Here is a 23281-nt window from a genome sequence, read left to right on the forward strand (position 1 = left end):
GTCCTGTTTACCTTTCAAGAAGGGTCCAGTGGCAAAATCAATTTTAAGCAATCTGAAGGTTAGCATCTATAGTTTGGCTGTCTGTGGGCAGCCATGCACATGGTAATGGAAGAAAGCATTCACACAGGGGCAAGTTGAGAGAATCAGGTTGGGAGGCAGACTTGGACAGTACCAAAATCTAGCTTATAAAAAGTTGAGTGTTAAAAATCAACCTTCATGCCCATGATGTTGTCCAGCAAGCAGGTCAGCTGATCTGAGTGGATGACAAATAACTAGTCTTACAGTCTTTGCAGGAAGACATCTGGAAAATGCCCTCCCCATAATTTCCTTTTCTTAAAATTATGGGTGTAGTATCAGTCCCTATAGCAACAACACTCAATGACTGCCTTGTGTTTTCTACATTTGTGGGTAAAAGTGAAGTTTCCCTGTGGAATGGTAGATGTATTTAAGAAAAGAATAGCTTCCTCCCATTTTCATAAAGAATTTTATGCATTGATATCCAATCCTGTTTGAAGAGCATGATGTCAGAAATTTTTAAAAGGAAGAGAATGCCAAGGGAAGGGGAAGGAGTTGGAGTTTAGGGAGAATGAAAGAGAGGTCTGTTGGGAGTTGCCCAGAAACAGACAGAATTGCCTCATTTCAGCCAAGGTAGTGGCTATGTCTTTGTCCCTGTCCCAGGCCCTCCTTGAAGGCTGTGGCTACAGAGACCCCATGAGGCCGTCCAAGGTACAGTGCTGTTGGCAAGGCCTGCCTATCAAGAACATGTTGCCTTCTTGTCACATTGCAAATCATGGAAGGAGCATGGAATCTTTGATTCATTATTTTTTTTTCTTGTGATTAGACTGGACTTTTAGCTTTTAGTGAGGAAGATCACAGATGAGTAAGTCAGTGGAAAACACATTTATGTAATGCAGGTATAGGTGGTAACAAATAGAAATACTTACAGATAAATGTTTATAAGTAGGTTAGTATACACACATAGCTTTCTGCTGGGAAGGCTTAGAAGCAGTGAGCACACCTCGCACCCTGAACTTGGTTTCAAATACTACTCTTCAATGAAAGTAAAGGGCTCCTTGGAAAAGTGGATGATTCTAGGTTTGAGCCGGAAATATACAACATGAGTCTAGAGCACCTTGTAGTGTCAGGAAGTAAGGAAATAAAAACGCAATGGGGATATGTGTGAAAGGGACATAGAAGCCAATTGAAAGATCTCTCTGTGGCCAAACCTAGGACAATTTGTGCTATAAAATAAAATATACTGGGGGCATGTGGGTGGTTCAATTGGATAAGCATCCGACTTTGGCTCGGGTCATGATCTCGCAGTTCGTGAGTTAGAGCTTCACACCAGGCCCTGTGGTGACAGCTCGGAGCCTGGATCCTGCCTCAGATTCTTTGTCTCCCTCTCTCTGTGCCCCTTCCCTGCTCGTGTTCTCTCTCTCTCTCTCTCTCTCTCTCTGACTCTCTCTCCCAAAAATAAATAAACAGTAAAAAGTATGTACCGGATTCCAACATGAAGTATTAGATAAATTACCCACAAGTCAACACTGATATAAGTACATAATTGAATAAATAAATAAGAATAGACAAATTTTTCATGAGAAGAATTTCTAATAATTTATGTAGTGTAACTATTCCATAGTGAGTTCCCTCTAAACACAGTGCTGTGTGAGGGGGAAGTAACTTTATAGTATAAACAAAACAAAACAAAACAAAACAAAAACCTTGCAAAACACTACTTCAGCCAGTTTTCACATCAATTGTGAAGTCATGTTGGTAGCTTCTGTTATGAGAGTGGCACTTATGTCCATGATCTTCTACTTAAGATATTATAAGTCCAGTCTAGTCATGAGAAAATATCAGGCAAATCTTAAATGAGGGTCATTTTACAAAATACTCAAGCAGTAGTCCTCAAAACTCTCTGAGTCATCAACAGTAAGGAATGTCTGAGAAGCTGCCACAGCCCAGAGGAGCCCAAGGAGCTGGATGGGATCCTGGAACTGAACGAAGACCTTAGGTAAAACAGGGAATGAATAAACTATGTACTTTAGTTGCAGCAAACAAATAAACAAAAAGTGTTCCTTAAGTATGGCAAAGTCTTTTGTAGTCTTCCTAAATCTTTACCAATATACAAAATGAATTTGGAGAGTGAATCTACCTTAGTATTAAGAAATAGTTAGCAACACAGTGGCTAGAATTTCCTACCTTCTTCAATTTCCTGTTTCACTTGTGAAATTTCCCTATGATTTTTTTTTCTCTCTCTCTTTTTCTGAAACTTTAAATTTTTCAAGCTGGATAAATACATTCTGTACAGAAAAAAAATAACAGTTCTTAAAATTAGGAGAAATAACTTATTTCATGATCGTTTAAACTGTGATGAAAATATGGATGTTTGATAAGTGACATTTTTAATATTCCTCCTAGAAAAAGAAAAAAAATCGTCCAAATAACAGTGATAAGAAAACATTATTTTTCATTTGGTTTATCAGAGAAAGCTAAATGCTTAATAAACATTCCACCATACCTCATTTCGGTATATTCCAATGCAGGCAATGTTCAACACAAGAATTTCTATTTGGATGACTATTTGTTGAGGAGACTTAGAGACCTAGTTACTTTCTATCTCTTGGCTCAGCCATCTCCTAGAGCCTTGGCATCTTTCTTTTCTGGCATCCCAGAGAGAGGGGAAGTGGGCGTTGGCACAGGTCCATGATGGAGAGTTTTGGTAGCCACGTCTGTAAAGGATACTTCACTCCTGCTCATATATAATCAAAAGATGGCTCCTTGAATGATCGAAAGAAACTAATTTTTAATGAGGCATTATTCTTTCTCAGAATAGCATCCCTTTTTATCTGCCCACTAATTCTGTAACTCACTAACAGTTGACTAAGAGCTAGGACTAGCAGTAGTTTAATAAATATTGTCTCAAAGCCATCTTAATAGGTTTTTATTGTTTTGAAATAAATAAGCCTTTTGGGGGTAACTGTAGGAGATAGATTTTTGTGAATCATAGACTATAATCATTTTGTTGTTACAAGAAAAAAGCTTTTGGTTGTTCTAGGCTAATAATGGTATGTTAGCTGTTGTATACAAAGAGGCTATCCTGAACCCTGTGTGTGTACTTGACATTTTTCTGATGGTGAGACATTTGTGCTCATCTATTTCCTATGCAGTTGTGATTGTTGCATTTTCTGGGAGGCTTGCCAGCATTATCCATACAGACTCAAGCATATACAACTACAAAGACAAGTAGCCCTTGAAGAGTTTTAACCAGTGACTTAGGAAAGAAAACAGTGAGACAGACTAATGAGCCTTATATGTGCTTCCAGGTTCTTGGTAAGAGTCTCTCCTATGCCAACTCATCTATTTCTTCCATTCCAAGTAAATGCTGATGATAATATCATTCTGAAATACCATCAGCCTGAAATTTGCATGAATCTGAGCATAAACAATCTTATAATCATTACAGATTTAACAAGTTCTTTTATATGTGATTTTTATATTCAATATGGAGTTAGAGAAAATTATTAAGCTTACTAGAAGACAGGTCTTTAATCTTAAGTAACTAATTTCCACTATTATAGGCAAGTATGCAAAAAAATAATTAGATGCATGTGTATGGTCTACAAATAAATATTTGTTTATTTTGTTTATTTTGTAATATTTTGTAAAATATTTGTTTATTTTGTAATATTTTGTTTATTTTGTTTTGAAATTTTTATAAATTGACAATAGAAGAAAAACAAAATCCACTTAAAAATATATGAAAGGGCTGGAAGATTAATCTCACCATGTTTTTACATTATTTCAAATTTTGCAATAAATGTTATTAGAACTTTTACAGACCAATCCATGGTCTCAGGCACAGTCTTAATTGTATGTTCATAATTTGACTTTCATCAGTTGTGAAAGAATTCTTGAGCCATATGGAGAAGATCTCCCTCCTCTACTTCTCTCTCTCTTTCTCTCCCTTTCTCTCTCCTTCCTTACTTGCCCCCTTTCTGTTTTCCTTACTTTCCTTCTACAACTTTTCTGGGGAACTCCCAAAATATGTTTTAATTTTTTTTTTCCATAGCAAATGTGAGGGAAGCTCTAGTCAAGTCTGGTTTAAAAAAGGAAAAGATTATTCCCTGATTTCTGGGGGAGGATAGACAGTTTTAAACAGTAACAAGAAAGAGATTGGGAATTCAGATGGATATGAAAATAGCTATATTCATTAAGTAGAGCTATGCAAACAGCTGTAAATTTGGATAATAAGCAGGGAAAGATATTTGAATTTCATTAGGCTTTTTTTCCTTCTACAGTTAGCAAATATCTCACCTTCTAAAATTACTTCAATTGTGATTCACCACAATAAGCATGTAATTAAAATTGAAGAATATTTACCAGGTGAGGAAGGTTGATGAAAGGAGCCAGGAGAAGGGTTTGGAAAATGCAAAAAGAATAGCAACTCGGGGAACACACTGCATTCTGGAAGATATTTTAGGAAAGATAATGTGTGGGGGGATTTCAATCAAGTAGATGTTGCTGGTTCAAGACTAGCATATAGAAGCTAAGTCATCAGGGTATTTTTTGGTGGTGTGCATTAATTAGTTAATTAATCCAATCAATAGTAATTGAAATATCTATTGTGCTTTGATTTCTGCACCAGATCCCCTGGGAGAATAATTGCTGGGAACAGTTTCTGTACTCACAGAGTGTATATTCTAAGAAGGAGGTAGAAATAAAACATAATTAACTATAGTTATGGTGAGAAGTGTGGAGTACTATGGAGCATTAATGTGTGGGTATGTGTGTAGTGGGGGAAGGGATCTGACCCAAGCTGGACATGGGGTTGGCTACATAGCCCTTGTTCTTGCTTCAGGAGGCAAGTATGCATGCAATTACAGTGGAACATAATTAGTGTTCTTACAGCAAAATGTTCTAGCTGTACTGATAGTATACAAGGAATTTCAAGTTCATTCTAGATGAATGAACTGATGTGTCAGGGAAGGTACACAAAAGGAAGAGTAGAAACCAAGTCAGGAAGGGTTAGCAAGTCTGCAAATTGACATTTTAGAGACAATCCACAGTTCTTTTGAGTAGAATATCAAAAGGTAGGAAATAACTTTAAATAAATTAATAATTACTACAGTTTAACCTTGGTAGACTGGTATTATAAAATGAGATACACAGAAGGGGAGAAGCTGATCAACAAAGGGCCCTTTGATCATATAATAGAGGCTCAATTAACATTTGTTTAATGAATGAGTAATGAATTGTAATATTATCCTTGCTATTATGGAAAAGTGGAAGATTATGCCTCTTAAATAGAGCTCTTGTAAATGAGATACCTACACTTCTTTAAAAAAAATGTATGTGTTTTTTTAATTGAGGAAATAGATTGATATTAGTGGGCTGAGAAATCAGTATACTGAGGCCTGATGAATAATTCAAAACTATAATAAAATAGAAAAGAGCATCTGGGAAAGTAGGCACTGTGGAAGTAAGTACTTCAATTATATAGATACATGTTTGCTCCTAACAACAGAGCCTCAAACTCTATGAGGCAAAAACCAGTAGAACTACCAGGAGAAATAGGTGAATCTACTATCATAGTTGCAGACATCAATACCTCTCTCTGTCAGGAAGAGGAATGGCAGATATGGCAGTCAGAAAATAAGTAAGAACATACTTGAACTCAACAACACCATCAATTAACTGTATATAATTGATATCTATAGACTGCTTCATCCAACAATAGCAAAATACACATTCTTTTTAGGCTCACATAAAATATTCAGCAAGATAAACCACATTCTGGATCACTAAAGATACATTAAGAAATTTTAAAGAATAAAAATTATGCAATGTCTGTTCTTAGACCACAATGGAATTAAACAACAAAAACAAAAAATCAATAACAGAAAGATAACTGGAAAATCCCCAAATATGTGGAGATTAAATAGCACATTTTTAAATGCCATGTGGGTCTAAGAAGAAATCTCAAGGGAAAAATTAAAATATTTTGATCTAAATGAAAATGAAAATAAAATACCAAAATTTGTGGGATATAGTGAAAGCAGAGCTTAGAGAGAAATTTATATCATTGGATTTGTATATTAGAAAAGAAGAAAGATATAAAATCAATCATTTAGGTTTCCACCTTAGGAAACTAGAAAAAGAAGAGCAAATCCAAGTAAATCAAAAGTAAATAATAAAAGACATAGTAAGAATTGGAGCAGAAATCACTGAAATTGAAAACAGGAAATTAAACAAAATCAATGAAACCAAAAGGTGGTTCTTTGAAAGATCAATGAAAACTGATAAGCCTCTGGCTAGGCTAACTAAGAAAAACAAAGAGAAGACAAAAATTACTAATATCAGAAATTAAAAAGGAAGACATTGCTACAAATCTTACAGAAATTAAAAGGATAGTAAAGGAATACTATGAACAACTCTATGCCCACAGATTTGATAACCTGGATTAAATAGGCCAATTTCTTGAAAGACACATTCTGCCAAAATTCACACAAGAAGAAATAGATGATCTAAATAGCCTTATATCTATTAAAGAAATTGAATCATTAATTAATAACCTTCTTGAATCAATAGTTAATAACCTTCTAAAATGGAAAGCACAGGTCCATATGGATTAACTGGTGAATACTACCAAACATTTAAGGAAGAAATGATACCAATTCTCTACAATCTCTTTCAGAGAATAGAAGCAGAGGAAATACTTCCTAACTAATTCTGAAGCCACATTACCCTAATACCAAAGCCAACAAAGACATTACAAGAAAACTACAGATCATTATCTCTTATGAACATAAAGATGCAAAAATTCTTAAAAAACTAGGAATAGAGGAGAACAAAATATTAGGCAAAATAAACCGATCAAGAATAGCTATAAAAAATCTACAGTTGACACCATACTTATTAGTGAGAATATTGAAGCTTTTCCATTAAGATCAGGTACAAGGCAAGATGTGCCCTGTTACCACTCCTTTTCAACATCATATTAGAAGACCTTGCTAATACAAAAGTCAAGAAAAGGAAATAAAATATATACAGATTAGAAAGGAAGATATAAAATTATCTTTGTGCACAGATAACATGGTCATCAATGTGGAAAATCTAAAAGAATTGACAAAACCCTCCTGGACTAAAAAAAATTATAGCAAAGTTGCAGGATATAATGTTAATATACAGAATTCATTTACTTTCCTACATACTATCAGTGACAAACGGAATCTGAAATTAATAACACAGTATCATTTAGATTTGCATCAAAAAAGAGAAATACCTAAATATAAATCTAACAAAAAAGGCGTAAGATCTATATGAAGAAATTATAAAACTCTAATGAGCAAAATCAAGTAACTAAATAAATGGAGAGAATATTGTACTTTCATGGGTAAGAGGACTCAAAATTGTCAAAAGATTGGTACTTTCTAACTTGATCTACAGATTCATTGCAGTCCAATCAAATCCCAGCAAATTGTTTTATGAATATCAACTAACTGATTCTAAAGTTTGTAAAGAGTCAAAAGACTTGTAATACTCATCACGATATTGAAGGTGCAGAATAAAGTTGGAAGACTTAAGTCACCGAACTTCAAAACTTGTTATAAAGCTACAGTAATTAAAAGAATGTTGGTGTTAGTAAAGGTATAGAGAGATAGATCAATGGAACAGAATAGGAAGCCCAGAAATAGACTTCCATAAATATAGTCAATGATCTTTTGCAAATAAGTGAAAGCAATTCAATGAAGCAAAGATAGTCACTTCATCAAATGGTGCTAGAACTGGACATCCACATGCAAGAATTTATATATGTATATATATGAGTTTAGACAAAAACTTTATACCCTCATAAAAACTCAATATGAATTATAGACCTAAAACACAAAACTATAAAACTCCTGAAAGATAACATAGAAGTAAACCTAAATGACCTTGGGTATGGTGATGTCTTTTAAGTTATGACATCAAAGCCACAATCCATGAAAGAAAGAAATAATCTGGGCTGCATTGAATTTTAAAACTTATCTGCAAAAGACAGTATTAAGAGAATTAGAAAACAAGTCATAGACTGGGAGAAAATATTTACAGAACACAAATCTGATAAAAGTGTGTTATCCAAAAGATACAAAGAACCCTTAAAATTCAATCATAAGAAAACAAGAAACCCCAATAAAAAATAGGCCAAAGATCTTAATAGACACTCAGCAAAAAAAACCTGTGCAGATAGTGGATTTCTGAAAAGATGTTCCACATCATATGTCATCAGGGAAATCAAGTTGAGACAACAGTGACATACTGGTACACAAGTATTAAAGTGGCCCAAACCTGGAAGACTGAAAACACCAGATGCCGGTGAGGATGTGGAGCAGTGGGAGCTCTTATTCATTGCTGGTGGAACTGCAAAATGGTATAGTCATTTTGAAAGACAGTCCCGCAGTATTTTTACAAATCTAAACCTACTCTCACCATATGATTTGGCTACTGCACTCCTTAGTGTTTACTCAAAGGAGTTGAAAACATCTACACAAAAACCTGCACAATGATGTTGATGGCAGCTTTATTCATAATTGTAAAAACTTGGAAAGAACCAAGGTGTCCTTCAGTAAATGAATGGATAAACAAACTGATATACCCGGCAATAGAATATTATTCAGCTGAAGTGAAATAACCTATCAAGCCATGAAAAAACATGGAGGAACCTTAAATGCATATTGCTAAGTGCAAGAAACCCATCTGAAAAGACTATGTATTGTACGACTCCAACTATATGACATTATATAAAAGGCAAAACTGTGGAATCCATAAAAATACCAGTGATTTCTGGGGGTGAGGTGGGATGGGGGAGGGAAAGAGTTGAATAGGTGGAGCACAGAGAATTTTTGGAGCAGTGAAAATACTCTGAATGATATTATAATGAAGGTTGTATGTCTTTATACATTTGTCCAAACTCAGAATGTACAATACCAAGAATAAACCCTAAGGTAAACTATGTACTTTGGGTTACTATGATATGTCAATGTAGTTTCATTCTTGGTAAAAAAAAAATGTACCATTCTGGTGAGTGATGTTGATAATGGGAGTGTCTATGTATAGGTGGGGATGAGGGTATATGGGAAATTTCGGTACCTCCCTCTCAATTTTGTTGTACACCTAAAAGTGCTCTAAAAAATAAAGTCTTAATAAAAAAATTAAAATATACCTAAATTAAAGAAATATTACACATTTACTTGAAACCTTAAGGTTACCAATATTCACCCAATATTATTATACAATTAATGAAAAATGAATATGGTCTTCTGTTTATCTTTTTCTCTTTTAATAAAGTATCTGTGAGATATAAATGGTCCTGGCATAAGGATTGTGTCTTGTTTTCTGTACAGCGGGCAATTCTGTCATATTCCAAGAAATGGAAATGTTTTAATTTGCATCATTTTCTAATTTATAAGCATATATAAATGTAGAATAAATAGAGATGAGTTTTTCAAGTTCATAAATACATGTATATGCTACATTATGGATTTAACTGATACATTAATTTAAAAGTCTCCTGAATGTCAGGCACTGTGCTTCGTACTGGGAGTATGAAGATGGAGACTCTGCCTATGTGAGGGAGGGACATATAAATACACAATTAAAGAGTAAGTTATTGTGCCATGCACTCCCAACTCTACCTAGAGTGGTGTGTCAAAAAACACAGAAGACAGAAACCAACATGCTTTTGTTGAGACATGAAAGGGCAGTGGGTGTTTGCTGGGCAAGAGAGAGGCACACAGGGGCGTCTGGGTGGCTCAGTCCGTTAAACGTCCGACTTTGGGTCAGGTCATGATCTCACGGTTCATGGGTTCGAGCCCCAATTCAGGGTCTGTGCCGGCAGCTCGGAGCCTGGAGCCTGCTTTGGATTCTGTGTCTCCCTCTCTCTCTCTGCCCTTCCCCTGCTTGCACTGTCTCCCTATCTCTCTCCCTCAAAAATAAGTAAACATTAAAAAAAGAGTCTCACAGAGGGCACAGTTCTGTGTAACCCTATATGTTTAGGTGGACACATGTGTCTTGGGAATATCGAGTTGGTTGTGTGTATGTGTGTATATTTGGAGTCCTGCAGACTTAAGAAAGGCGTGGGAAATGACTGTAAATCTGAAAAGTACAATGAGGATGAGGTATGAGGATCAGTGTGGACAGCTAAGCAAGGCTAGATGCTGAATAACTTTGCGTGGTGGGAGGTGATGGCAAACTGCTGAAGGACAGGAAGACAACAATGGATTGTAGTTTAGAACAATTGCTCTGGGGTGAATGGTGGGTTAAATGGAGAGGTGTAAGATGGGGGCAGGGAGATAGAGATGATTACAGTAAGGACATTTTCCAGAATACTTATACAAACATTATAAAAATAACAATCTTACATGTTCAATAATTTATGCATAGATCATGAGCATGATTCTGAGTTTAGTAAAGATGTATAGTTTAGATGTAGATTTTCCAAGATCTCCCATCCCCGGCTCTTACCTTATGTGTAAATTTCTTTTCAGAACTGCTTCAGTGCTAAACCTTTTGGGGGCTGCAGCTCCGGGAATGTATTTTGGCCTTATCGTATAAGATCACCACTTGAAGGAAAGAGTTACAAACTTGCTTCTAAAGATATAGATGGTTTTGCCATCAAATGAAGAATGTGTTATTTAAAAAAAAACCAGATTTCTTCCAACTCTAGAAAGGCTGTGGTTCTTAATTATTTCAGCAGTGACTTTCCATTTGCCTTAAGTCACAAAAACAAGTTAGCATGTGAATCCAAGGAGTGAAGGAGCTCCACAGTTGTTCAAAATATGCCAGGAGGGTTTGACACACACAGTACTAAGGCTACACATCCATGTTCTCATAGCTACTTTAAGGGAAGTTTGTAGGATGATTATCATTATGTGAATACCCAGTACACTATTGCCTGCCGCCTCCTCCTAGAAACACATTTCCCGTGGGTGTATGACAAATCTGGTTGAACAGATAAAGTGCGGTTTTGCTATTTCAGGCCTGGTTACATCCTAACTGCAATTACATCACAGGTTGAATTCTGTCTTCATAAACGTATGGTCACCACCCCCCCCCCCACTTTGTTGCATCATGGCACTTCTCTATTAAATCTTATTTTTCCATTGTTGGTATAAAAATGGGATCCCACTGTAGCGTATTTTGACAGTTAATGTTTTTGCTTCAAGTGGATTTAGAAATTTTTCACATAAGTAACTCCCGGTCCAAATATATTCAATTGATGCTTTATTTTTGGAGTATATTGTTAGTTTATTTAGTGTTTAACTACACATTATCAGAGTGTTAACATTTCTTGTTCAAGGTTTTTGACACTCGATGTCTTTAAAACATGCTGTTCAATACAGACATCATACTTAATGAGGGGAAACATACTGTTCCTTGAATAGCCTTGACACTGTGCCAAATCATAAAGATATCATATCTAATGATGAATTCTTTGCTCAATAGATTGTATATTTCCATAGAATAGACTTATTAAAAATAGAATATTCATGATTTTAAGTCATTCTTGAGAAGTCCTTGAGCAACTTAGTTGATATTTTGACCTAGGTTTTCCTATTTCAAAAATACGTTAAAAATTTTTAATCTAAAGTTGATGATGTTGCTTAAAGTTGATGAAGTTGTCAATTGTGGAACAAATGAATTTTTTTCTTTATAAAAATTTTATTGAAAATCTAAGTAGTTATGCTTTTAAAGAATTAATAACATTTCACTTAAGAGTGGTCCAAGACTGAATTATTTTTGTTCCATAGAAGCAGTTCAGATTTCTCATTTTAACCATGGATATTACTGAATTTTTGTTAACCTATTTTCTTTCCCTGATGGAATTTTTCTTCCGTGCTTTTTAGATGACCTCTGACTTACTATCTTCCGCTGTCACCAACTTGTTTGTTAATTTTATTTTCTTCAGCTTCACAATATAGTTCTTATATTTTTAGATTTTTTTTAAAGTTTATTTATTTATTTTGAGAGAGAGAGTGTGAGTGGGGAGAGGGGCAAAGGGAGAGGGAAAGAAATAATCCCAAGCAGGCTCTGCTGACAGTGCAGAGCGTGACGTGGGGCTGGATCCCACAACCATGTGATCATATCCCGAGCCGAAATCAAGAGTTGGACACTTAACTGACGGAGACACCCAGGCGCCTCTAGATTTTTCTCAGGAGTTTTTACTCTCTTATCTAAGAGACAGCAGCTTTGTCCTCTTTTCCCCTCTCCACAGCTCTTCAGGCATATTTTTCAGAAACCTAACAACTCTGACTTTAGAGTAGTCATATGCATGGTGAAGGAGATCATAAAAATTGACATAAGCTGATCTCTGTACTGCTGGAAACTCCACATTTGTTTCCCTTTGCACAGAGGACAAAATCCACATTTTTGCCCATGTGCTATGAGCCCTCCTGAGACCTGTCCCTTCCCAGTTCTCACCTTCCATCCTACCCTTGTCTCTTTTTCTGTGTTCCAGCTACACTGGCCTTTATGCAGTCTTCCAAATTATGAGAATATATGAGAATATAATGAAACTTGTGAGAATCGTGTTTTATAAATTTTATCATTAAGGTAAATTATTGGAAATTGATTTGATTGAAATTGAAAATGTGTGAGAATCAAAAATTTTAATTCAAAAAGTACAGTACCAGCTTACCGTCAAAACAACTGTTTATGTAGAAGAGCAAAGAGTATTTGTTCCCAAAAATGTACAGATGCTCTTTCATATGTTTTGATCTTGGGCACAAAACAGGTTGTTTAAAACAGTGCACATGCTGGACCCCATTTTAAAGAAAAACTTTGAATACACATAATAAATATAAAACACAGAAACAAACAGTCATGAAACATACACCGAAGTGTTAAGAGTGGAATTTGAGATAATTTTTCCTTCTATCTGTATTTTGTAATTCTTTCCCAATTACGATAAATCATTTTGTGTAATTCAAAGTCTAGTTTAAAAGTGGTGTTATTACCCAACTTTTGCCTTGTTTGGGTATTACAGCCTTGATTGTAGTGGTGACATAGGAAACGCTGGTTCCAGGTATACATGGTAAACAGTGCTACGTGGGTAGGCCTTCAACTTCTTTCTAGAACCAAGTAGTTTTTTGTGTGTGTGGTGAGAGTAGAGAACTGAGTTTGTCATTAAGCTGAGAGTTATGTACATTTTGCTCTACACATGAATATATAACAGAGTGTGAATGATCTAGTATATTTGCATGACAATTTCTTTAAAAAATTTTTTAAGTTTATTTATTTATTTTTGAGAGAGACAAAGACAGATAGTGTGCATGGGGGAGGGGCAGAGAGAGGGGGGCAGAGAATCCCAAGCCGGCTCTGTGCTGTCTGCGTGGAGCCCAACGTGGGGCTCAAACTCACGAACCATGAGATCATGAGCTGAGCTGAAACCAAGAGCTGGATGCTTAACTGACTGACCCAGTGCCCCTGGATATATTATTTCACTGAAAACTGGTCAAAACCCTTTATTGTGCAGGCTTGCAGGCCTGTTTTTCTGGTTGTGTTCTTTTCATCTAGGTTGTAGGATCCTCTTTCATCCCATAGCAGATTTTGTTTTGGGTTTTTTTTTCTGCTGCATTTTATCAGGGCCTTGAGTTTCTCTGGTGTATTTCTCAGTATTCCCTATAAGCATATTCATTTTGGAGGTTTGCCTTTTTTACCATATGCTGTGCTCATAATGCTATTTGATGTATGTGTTATCTCCTAATTTTGCTTTTATCTTTCTGTTCAACCAAATAGTTTTCTTTATCTGGGTGTGTGGTCCTGTGTGTATTCTGTCTGCCATCTCCATACTGGTAAGAACAGTGTCCTATACACCCATGAGAGGAATATTTTACACTTTGTGTGTGTGGGTAGTTGTTCATGTTTGAGGTCCAAGCCGAAATGACGTTCCCACTGTCCAATGTCTCAGAACCACTGCATGTCTCCCAGGCAGAGATACCTTAGCAATATTTGCTATCTAATCAGGGGGATGCTACATAGCAAATAAGTTTCATATATACAATGCAACCATTTTAATTTTTTTAAGTTTATTTATTTTTGAGAGATAACACAAGCAGGGGAGGTGGAGAGAGAGAGAGAGAGAGAGAGAGAGAGAGAGAGAGACAGATTCCAAAGCAGGATCCAGCTTCCGAGCTGTTAGCGCAGAGCCCAAAGTGGGGCTCAAACCCACAAACCACAAGATCATGACCTGAGCCAAAGTTGGACGCTTAAACGACTGAGTCACGCAAGTGCCCCACAATGCAACCATTTTAGATAGTAGAGAAGTTGGTGGCATTCTTTATTCACTTTAGGAGAACTTTAGGAGGTTTTGTTTTATAAATATGCAAGAAATCCTCTCAAAGAACGTGAAAAGATTTAGTAAACTGGGATAATATTTGCAACATATGAAGTTTAGTGCACCTTATTGCCTTCATCACACTGCCTTATATACTTTGTAAAGCAGGAAGAAAACCCAAGTGGCCCAAATATGAAAGACTGAAGTGCCACTTGGCTGTTTCCTAAAGATCTAAGCCACTTCAGCCTTCTGGTGTGAATGAAGCACAGTACTTTAGCCTGGTTTTCCAACTAGTTGTTAGTTCAATTTCTTGACTGAAATGACAATTTTAGGTGAATTATGATATATAGGACCTGTGATGCCACTGAGGATAGATTTGTTTTATGTCTCTGGAATTGTTTTTTATGGATGCAATTTACGTATTTTAAAACCCCTATAATTTTCATGTTTCAGCTGACTATATAGTTAAGATTATATATTTCTTGATTGTGAAACAATTACAGTGGTTTTAGATGCATATGTTTTTCCCTCAAGTTTAGATCTCTATACTATAGTGAGGCTGATTTAGTTCCTTTCAATAAAATATTTTAAGGTCCTTTTATTAAAGCAGGAATTAGAATAATTATCATTATTTATAAAATACTGCTTAATATAAAAGCAACTCCAAGGAAATTATAATCACTCTGTAAAATTGAAAGTAGAAAGCACTTAAAAATTCATGAGTATAAAATAAAATATGCGTCAATAAAAATTGTGTGCAGAGCCAACTTGTATTTTAGAATAGAACTTGGAAGGTTGTGCTTGCATGGAAACAATTTTCTAAACTGGAAAATTCTAATTTAAAAGAATAGCCCCCAAATCATGGTAAATATATTTCCTGTAATTAATCAATAAATGTCTAGTGAGGATCAATGGTGTGCTCAGTACTATGCTTTTAGTTTGTTGTTCGCCTATGGAGGTGAGTCCTTCCAACTTGAGGTGGTAGGTGCATTGTAAAGTATAATTCATGGGGCCCAAGATGTGGCACATAGTTAAGGCTTATCATAGTGACGATGAGTAGTGTTTCTCAACAGGATCCCTATTGGCATTTTGGGTGCGGTTATCCTTTGTCATGTAGGATTTTAACATTAAGCCTGACCTGTACAACTTCCCAATGATCAGAACATCCAAAATGGCGCCTGGAAAGCATTTCTGGGTGATACAGCCCCCAGTTGAGATCTGCTGGCACAGAACAGGGGCTGACAGACTTTTTCTGTGAAGAGGCAGATACTAAATATTTTCAGTTTTGTGGGCTATACTCTCTCTGTACTCAACTCTGCTGTTGTAGCAGGAAAGCAACCACAGACAATACAAGAAAAGTGTGGCTGTGTTCCAGTAAAACTTCACTTAAAAAGTAGCTGGTGGGCAGATTTAGCTTGCAGGTTATAATTTGCCAATCCCTTCGTATGTATCACAAGCCCACCGATTTCAACACAAGGAATGCTATTTGAGAACACTCAGTAGTATTTTATCAGTTGGAAGGATTTTGGCTGCAAATATGAAATCATATCTACTATTTCTAAAGACAGGATGGTTTCACTCTTGGTTAATTAAATGTATTATTGTCATAAAAGACCAAAGTACCCTCCTTTTTTCTACTCTGTTATCCTCAGCTGTTGCCATGGTCTCCCCTCATTGTCACAAATGGATGCCGGAATGTTACATGTAGTTACAGTAGCACACAAGGAAGAATAACAGATCTGCCTACTCTCTAGGAAAACCTTTCCCAGAAGTCCACAGCTCACTTGCTGTCAGATCTCATTTGGGGACAAACCCAAACTTGAACTAAAAAATGGCAAAGTGGAAATTCCAGTGATGTGGAATTCCACATAATTGCCATGGAATACTTAGAAGTCTCTTCCCTGGGCTGGAAAAAGATTCCGGCCCTAACACAAACCTGTGGATACACAATATTTGAATGAATTGAGTTTGTGTTTAAGAGAAAGAGCAGTAAGTTTTGAGGATTATTGGAGGAAGATGTATGTGAGATGCCATATTTTCCATATTAATTATCTTATATTTTAAATAGAATTCTGTCTTGAGTGTTACTTGAGGCCTTTTGTTTCCCTCTGTTTTCCATTTAGTCAAAGGAGCATTTTATGTATGCCTGTCTTTGGTCAGATTAGAGGGAGGAGTTTGGATCAAGGTTCACTGGTGGCAGGTAATTTCTCTCTAGTATTGAAGAGCCAAGTCATGTAGAGCCATGCCTTCCTGTTGTGAGATCAGTAATACCACCAGTGTGCAAAAGACAGTATTTCAATTTATTTAACAGAGCTTACTTGGTAGTCCTTAAGGACCTCCTTACTTAAATAAGCCCCCCAATTATCATATATATTTAGTATATTATGTGGTTTGTATTATAAGAACTGAAAATAATTTGTTGAAACACATGCTCATGGAAATGTTATAATTATTTATTTTAGTGCTAAAGGGAATACAGAAGACCATCTGGTTCTTTCAGGCTCGTAAAGGTGCTGCCTTACAATTTCAGATGAAGCAGGTGATTTGCCAAGAGAATCATTTGGGTGGCTGGAAAGTAAAGATATAACTAGAAACTGTTTTTCTCACTTCGTGTGCTGTGTTCCCTGCATTACATCATGGCATTCCTGCAGCAAAGTGCCAGCTTAAAAGACCTTATGCTTGTCAGTAAAAATGGCTCTAATTCAAGTTCTGATTTTTTTTTTCTTGGAGCTCTTCCTGAATTTTGAGCTCTTTAACTTGTCAGTACAGGGGTTGAACAAATACCTTTAGATGCACTTATATTTAGTGACTTTTGAAGAATGACACTGAAATATCTTATAGGTAAATTTATTCAAGAGACCTTGTTTAGTATCTGCTGGGAAGCAGTTGCCTTTTTTATGCCAATTGTTTACTTATGTGTATATTAAAAAAATTAAATTCACAGTCCTTGCCTCAAGGATCTCAACATTCTACTATTAAAGAGACAAATGAATGAATAATTAAAATAGAATGTGATTCCTAGCACAGTAGAGGGAAGCAAATGTGCTCTGAGAGCAAGTGTGGTCTAAGTGGGTCAACAAATGAAGCCCGAGCTGAGTTTCAAAGGATAACTGAGAGTAAATCAACTTAAAACAGGGAAAAAGGTTTTTGGAGATGGAGTAACATGGGCAAAAGATTAGAGGTGTCAGAAAATATGGAATGTTTGGAGAATCGCTAGCAGTCACTAAATCTAGAGTTCACAAAGACTGAAAATGTAAGGTGGATGAATGCTGAGTAATAAGTCTATACTGGAGGACAGTAAATATAATTGGAACTTTATCCTTAGGCGAAGGGAGTCATCAGAGGCTTTTCAACACAGACATGATGTAATTTATATTTTGGAAAAACCACTAAGGCTGCAGAATAGAGGAGGGAGTAGAGGAGGCTAAGACTGAGGCCAACATGACAGTCAAGAGGTTGTTTCAATAACCCTAAAGAAGAAATGATGACAGCCTTGATGAGAGCAGTGATGATTTGATGTAGGAGGTAAGAGAAAGGAAAGGAATAAAGAATGACTTCTCCATTTCTGACAAGGGAGATTGATAGTGGTTCTGTTCATTGACATATGATTATAGAAGCATAAAATTACCAATTTTGGGGTAAAGAGGATGAGTTCATGTTGGAGTGTTTGGAAACCTAGTAAATGATGGCATATAGGAGGCTAGAACTCAGGCAGAAATCCTGAGCTAGAGAAATAGATTTGGGAGTTTGCAGCATCATATAAGCCACTGACATGATTGAAGCCCACCCAGACACTATGCATAGAAGAGGGAGAGACTAAGGACAAGATGCCAAGAGAGTGGAGGAAGAGCAGGGGAGAGTGGTGTCCTTTAAGCCAAGAGAATAATAGTATTACTGTCAAATACTGCTTAGAGGTCAAATAAGGAAAGAACTGAGAAAAGGTCACTGAATTTTTGAGGTGATATGTTTATTTTTATGATAAGAAATATAATTTTATAAGAAATATCATTAGACACATTGAAATATATATGTATATACATATACATACACATGCATATGTAGTGAAATATATATATTTGTATGTATAAATTAAGAATTGCCCTAAATCCTATCACCCAGCATAACTACCGCTAAAATTTTGATGTGTATCTTTCTACTTTTTCTGTATGCAAATATATTCTCCAAAACCAGATATGTCTATATATAACAAAATGAGTTCCTACTATAAAAATATGAAGCACTGCATGAATTTGCTTATTACTCTTGCCCAGAGACCATGATAATCTTCTCCACATCTTTCCAATTTTAGTATATAAGCTGGAGAAGCACATGGTGTCCATTGAATTAAGCAACTAGAAGATCATTTGTAACTGTGCAAGGCTAATTTCAGTGGAATGGTGAGGGCAGTAGCCAGATTGTTGTGGGATGGGGAATAGGTGGGTAGTGAGAAAGTCGAAAAAGGATCATAGACCATCCTTTCCAGAAGTCGGTATGTAAGGGGACAGGAAGCATAAAATGGCAACAGAGGAGTATGATGGAGGTTTTTATTTGTTTGTTTTCTGGTTTGAAAGGGGTTTGATTTAGTTTTTTACTTGGACAAGACTTTCCACTGACTTGAAGGAACCAGAAGAGGGGAGTAAATTAAGGATATTAAGAAGAGGTTGTGATTTCAGGGGTGAAGCCTTAGGAGGCAGGAAAAGATGAGTTGTGGGAAAGAGGAAACAAACCCCATCTTACAATAAGGCAATTGGGAAGGAGGTGAGAGTGGAAAAAGATGTTGAATAGCTTCCAGATGGTTGCCTGAGGTGATTCTGGTCACCTCAGAATGAAATGGCTGATACTCACCTGTATTCAGTTATTTGATGAAGACTTTTGGAATATGCATGAAACAAAGAAGTGCCATATTGGATCAGATCCACAGTGATCTGTTCACTTATGTCCTGAGAGTGGTACCAAGAGATGCATGTTAGAAACGTCTAGTTTTCTCTGACAAATTAAAAGAGCAGGAACGTTCCCAAAATGCTTTACTTTACATGATCCATTTGGGATTTATTATCCATATATTTCTGTGAAGCTACTTGAAGCCATCTATTTTCTTAACTTGCCTGCCCCCTGAGACTTACTACCTGCAAAGTAAAGTATTTAACCTAGGGAAGTTGAACTGCACGTTGGGAAAAAACACAGATTTGGGGAACAGATCTTGGTTAAACTCCATTAACCTTGGAAAAATGACTTAACATCTTGTGCTGTAGTTCCCTTATCTGCAAAATTGGGATGTGATCTTACTGACCTTACAGAAATGAGAGGATAGCATTAGGTGGTATATGTGAAGCGCCTAATAACTGCGCAGAGTGAGTGCTCATTGTGTACTTGTGACCTGACACATCTTGTCTCTCCCAGTGATCAAGAGCTCCAATGCAGTCCAGCACACAAGGATTTGATGAGAGGAACATAAAATGATAAATACTGATAATAGACTGTAGCCAGTGGCCAGGAGTTTTCACTGAAATCTTTGTTGTGAAATTATGAATTAAATGGGAAGGATTACTCCCTTGAAATGTATGGATTTAACAGAACTTCATATGCATTTCCGTAATGCCATTTTACATTTTACTTTTGTATTTACCAAAGCATATCACCTGACGTGGTGTTTTGGCTCATACGCACATAGTTAAATGCCACTGATGACCAGAAGGAAAGCTGCCTTATTGTTTTTGTTTTTCACGTATGATTTTCTTTATCAACAAATGTAATAAGGTGATTTATCAGGGGGAATATAGGCTCAGTATCACAGGTGCTCAAATATCAATCCTTGCAAAAAAAAACTTCTAAGCAAATATAATTGCTGTAATGTGTTATGGCTTTTCAAGATTAGCAATTCAAAGAAAGGGGCAAGGATAACAATACAGTGAATTCGCTCCCATTTACTACTGTAGCTGCTACTGGATGCACAACAGGGCCTGTTGACCTTAGACCTGGAGAATAAGCCACTTCATCTTGGGGGACTGAAAGAGGCAGGGGTGGGAGGCTTCAGTCATTTCTGTCTGAGGTTCTGTGACTTAATTCCTTATTAACTCACCAGCACATGTACGGTTTTAACTTTGATTTTTAAAATAAAATATAGTAACTCACTAGAGCTTGCTTTAAAAAATACAAATCCTTAAGTACTACTTAAGTATTTTTAAAGTTTATTTATTTATTTTAAGAGAGAGACAGAGAGAGAAAGAGAGAGAGTGGGGAAGGGGCAGAGAGAGGGGGAGAGAGAGGATCCTGAGCAGGCTCTGCATTGCCAGCGCAGAGCCCAGTGCAGGTCTGAAACTCACAAGCGTATCTCACCATGAGATAGTGAACTGAGCTGAAACCAAGAGCCCAAATGCTTAACCAACTGAGCCAGCCAGGCGCCCCACTAAGTATTCTTTTTTTTTTTTTTTTTTTTTTTTTTTTTTAACGTTAATTTATTTTTGAGACAGAGAGAGACAGAGCATGAACGGGGGAGGGTCACAGAGAGAGGGAGACACAGAATCTGAAACAGGCTCCAGGCTCTGAGCTGTCAGCACAGAGCCGGATGCGGGGCTCGAACCCACCGACCGCGAGATCGTGACCTGAGTCGAAGTCGGACGCTTAACCGACCAAGCCACCCAGGCGCCCCCCACTAAGTATTCTTAAATCACTTAACAATTTAAAATGCCTCTTATCTAAATATCTGCATTTATTTTTTTATATTGTATCTTAATATTATGATTACTCTGTTTTCTTTATTTTGTCCTTGGGTTACTGGAATGCTTTTTCATAATCTGATTCATTTTTGTTTCTAGCACTTTTCTGGCAGCAAATCTAAAGGGGATTCTTTCCCCATTTTTCTGTTGCAAAAACTACTCAATATTGCTCCATCGACATATGCAACATTTGGAGGTGCTGTCGGTTACTTCTCTTTCAACTGATCTAAGTGTCCTGTGGAAGTGGGAGTATCATGGCCTTACAGATGCTCATTTTTAGCTGAACTCCTCTCTGAGCACTCCTTTCTTGATGAATGTTTTCTGTTTTTACAGTCTATGAGGCAGAGCAATTCTTGGCTCACCAATGAGCCTTAAGCAAGTCTGAAACACCTTGGTGTTTCCCAAAGCACCTGTCTGGGCCTTGGAAATACTACGTGGTTAGTCCACATGCGGTGAATGAGTGAACGGTTGGATGGATAAACGATTGAAAGAAGGAGGGACATGCAGGATTTAACTTCTTTCTAGAATTTTGAAGGCATTCTGAGAAATGAAAACCACTTTTTGTTTAGTCTTTCAGATAAGTGACATCTAAAGTGGTGTTCTCAGTTGAAAACCCCTACATTAGAGCCTTAGTATTGCATTTTAACTATAGTCATCTTTTGTGTGTGTGTGTGTGTGTGTGATTGTGAGGCTTGAAGTTGGCAAAGGGTGAAGTCCACAAATCATAACATTTTTACTAAATACCCAACACTATGCTAATCATTGTGAAGGGTACAGAGTCCTTGTCCCTGAGTGTATTAAAGAGGACAAAACTTATATGAAGCAAATAGAGAACAAGACAAGGCAATTTGTGTTCAAATTAAATGCTATGTAGTGACCATTCTACTTAGATGGAACACTGATGGAATTCAGAGAAAGGAAAAGTCACAGGGCCTTGGGAACAAAAGGTAATTTGGGTTGGTGAAGAGAAGGAAGACTTCCTAAAAGGTATTATGGTCCAACCTACAGAGCATGTAAGTCCTTAGCAAACAATTCCTCATGTGGAACTTGGCAGTGAATGAAATATCAAAGCAGACCTCACTAGTCTGGTGAAAGAAGCCCAAGTTTCTCCTAAACAAAAATGACACCCGGTTTTAAAACGTAATAACTAAAAACTAGCGACACAGTTAAAATAACCACTGAAACTATGTATTTTTAAATATGTGAATTAAAGAATCTCTAATAGGAAGTAATACTTTCTAAACAATACCAAAATATCGCTTAGGTTGCTAGTAAGTACTGAGCAAAGAATATCTCTAAAACTATGTCTAAAAGATGTTTTTCTCTAGGAAATGGACTCCACTATTGAAAAGATTAAAAATTATACTTGAAAAAATTATTTGAATCTTATTTTATATGTGCATACTCAATCAAACATTTTTGAAGAGTGTAGACCCAACACCCTGTCATATTCTACAGATGATGGAAAGAACTAAAAAACTTGATTTGAGTTTTCCCTAATGAGTTTATAATCAAGTGGGTTATGTAAAATTGATGGCCATTTCTTAACAACAAACCACATATGAAAAACGTAAGATCTGGGGCAGCTGGGTGGCTCAGTTCATTGAGCATCCGACTTGGGCTCAGGTCATGATCTCACAGTCAGAGAGTTTGAGCCTCTCGTTGGGCTCCCGAACCTCTCTGACAGCTCGGAGCCTGGAGCCTGCTTCAGATTCTGTGTCTCCCTCTCTCTGACCCTCCCCCGTTCATGCTCTGTCTCTCTCTGTCTCAAAAATAAATACACATTAAGAAAAATTAAAAAAAGAAAAAGAAAAACGTAAGATCTTCTGTTCCTGACTGTAAATGCAGTAGCAGTGTAGGAGTCATTGAGAAGATGAGTGGGAGGAGGTCAATATTTGGATGTTGGATGATAAGAAAGAGGATGTCCCACTCAGGCGGGGACTTTGGGAAGCAGCATGAGCCAGGTGTTATAATGTGGCCCAAACCTGATGGAAACAGATTTTTATTAAAGAAATAAGATCCAATAGACCACGGTCAGAAAGTGGAGTGCCGAGCCATGCTACAAAGAGGACTTGAAGTTTGTTGGGAAAGAGAATTAAGCAGTCATTTTGTTTTCTAGAAAAGGAGTGTATTAGATGATTAGTTTGGACTGAATTATATTAAAGAGACTGAAGATAAAAAGAGCAGTTTGGTGATTATTTTGCTGTACTCTGAATATGAAATGTTGAGATTCTGGTGAAGATTAGAG

The 23281-nt window shown here is 36.6% G+C and overlaps 1 protein-coding gene and 1 non-coding gene across 10 annotated transcripts in view; one reads left to right on the forward strand and one right to left on the reverse strand.

The window, feature by feature from the left end:
• Positions 1 to 23281, forward strand: part of CTNNA2 (catenin alpha 2) — a 1097491-nt gene that overhangs the window by 107074 nt on the left and 967136 nt on the right. For 5 of the 9 annotated variants that reach the window (XR_006215835.1, XM_042981832.1, XM_042981838.1 and 2 more), the window contains exons 1-2: positions 16084 to 16306; positions 16780 to 16856. The exons of 1 other annotated variant lie outside the window; for it this stretch is intronic. The gene's annotated coding sequence lies outside the window, so the exon portion shown is untranslated. Of the gene's footprint in view, positions 1 to 16083; positions 16336 to 16440; positions 16518 to 16779; positions 16857 to 23281 lie in introns of those variants that run through there. 3 more of the 9 variants (XM_042981834.1, XM_042981835.1, XM_042981837.1) reach the window with 3 other exon arrangements.
• Positions 18544 to 18646, reverse strand: LOC122237498. The gene has a single exon (XR_006216107.1). It is a non-coding gene; the product is annotated as a U6 spliceosomal RNA (small nuclear RNA).

This window comes from Panthera tigris, chromosome A3 (assembly GCF_018350195.1).
Source record: "Panthera tigris isolate Pti1 chromosome A3, P.tigris_Pti1_mat1.1, whole genome shotgun sequence".
In the NCBI taxonomy this organism is placed as follows: Eukaryota; Metazoa; Chordata; class Mammalia; order Carnivora; family Felidae; genus Panthera; species Panthera tigris.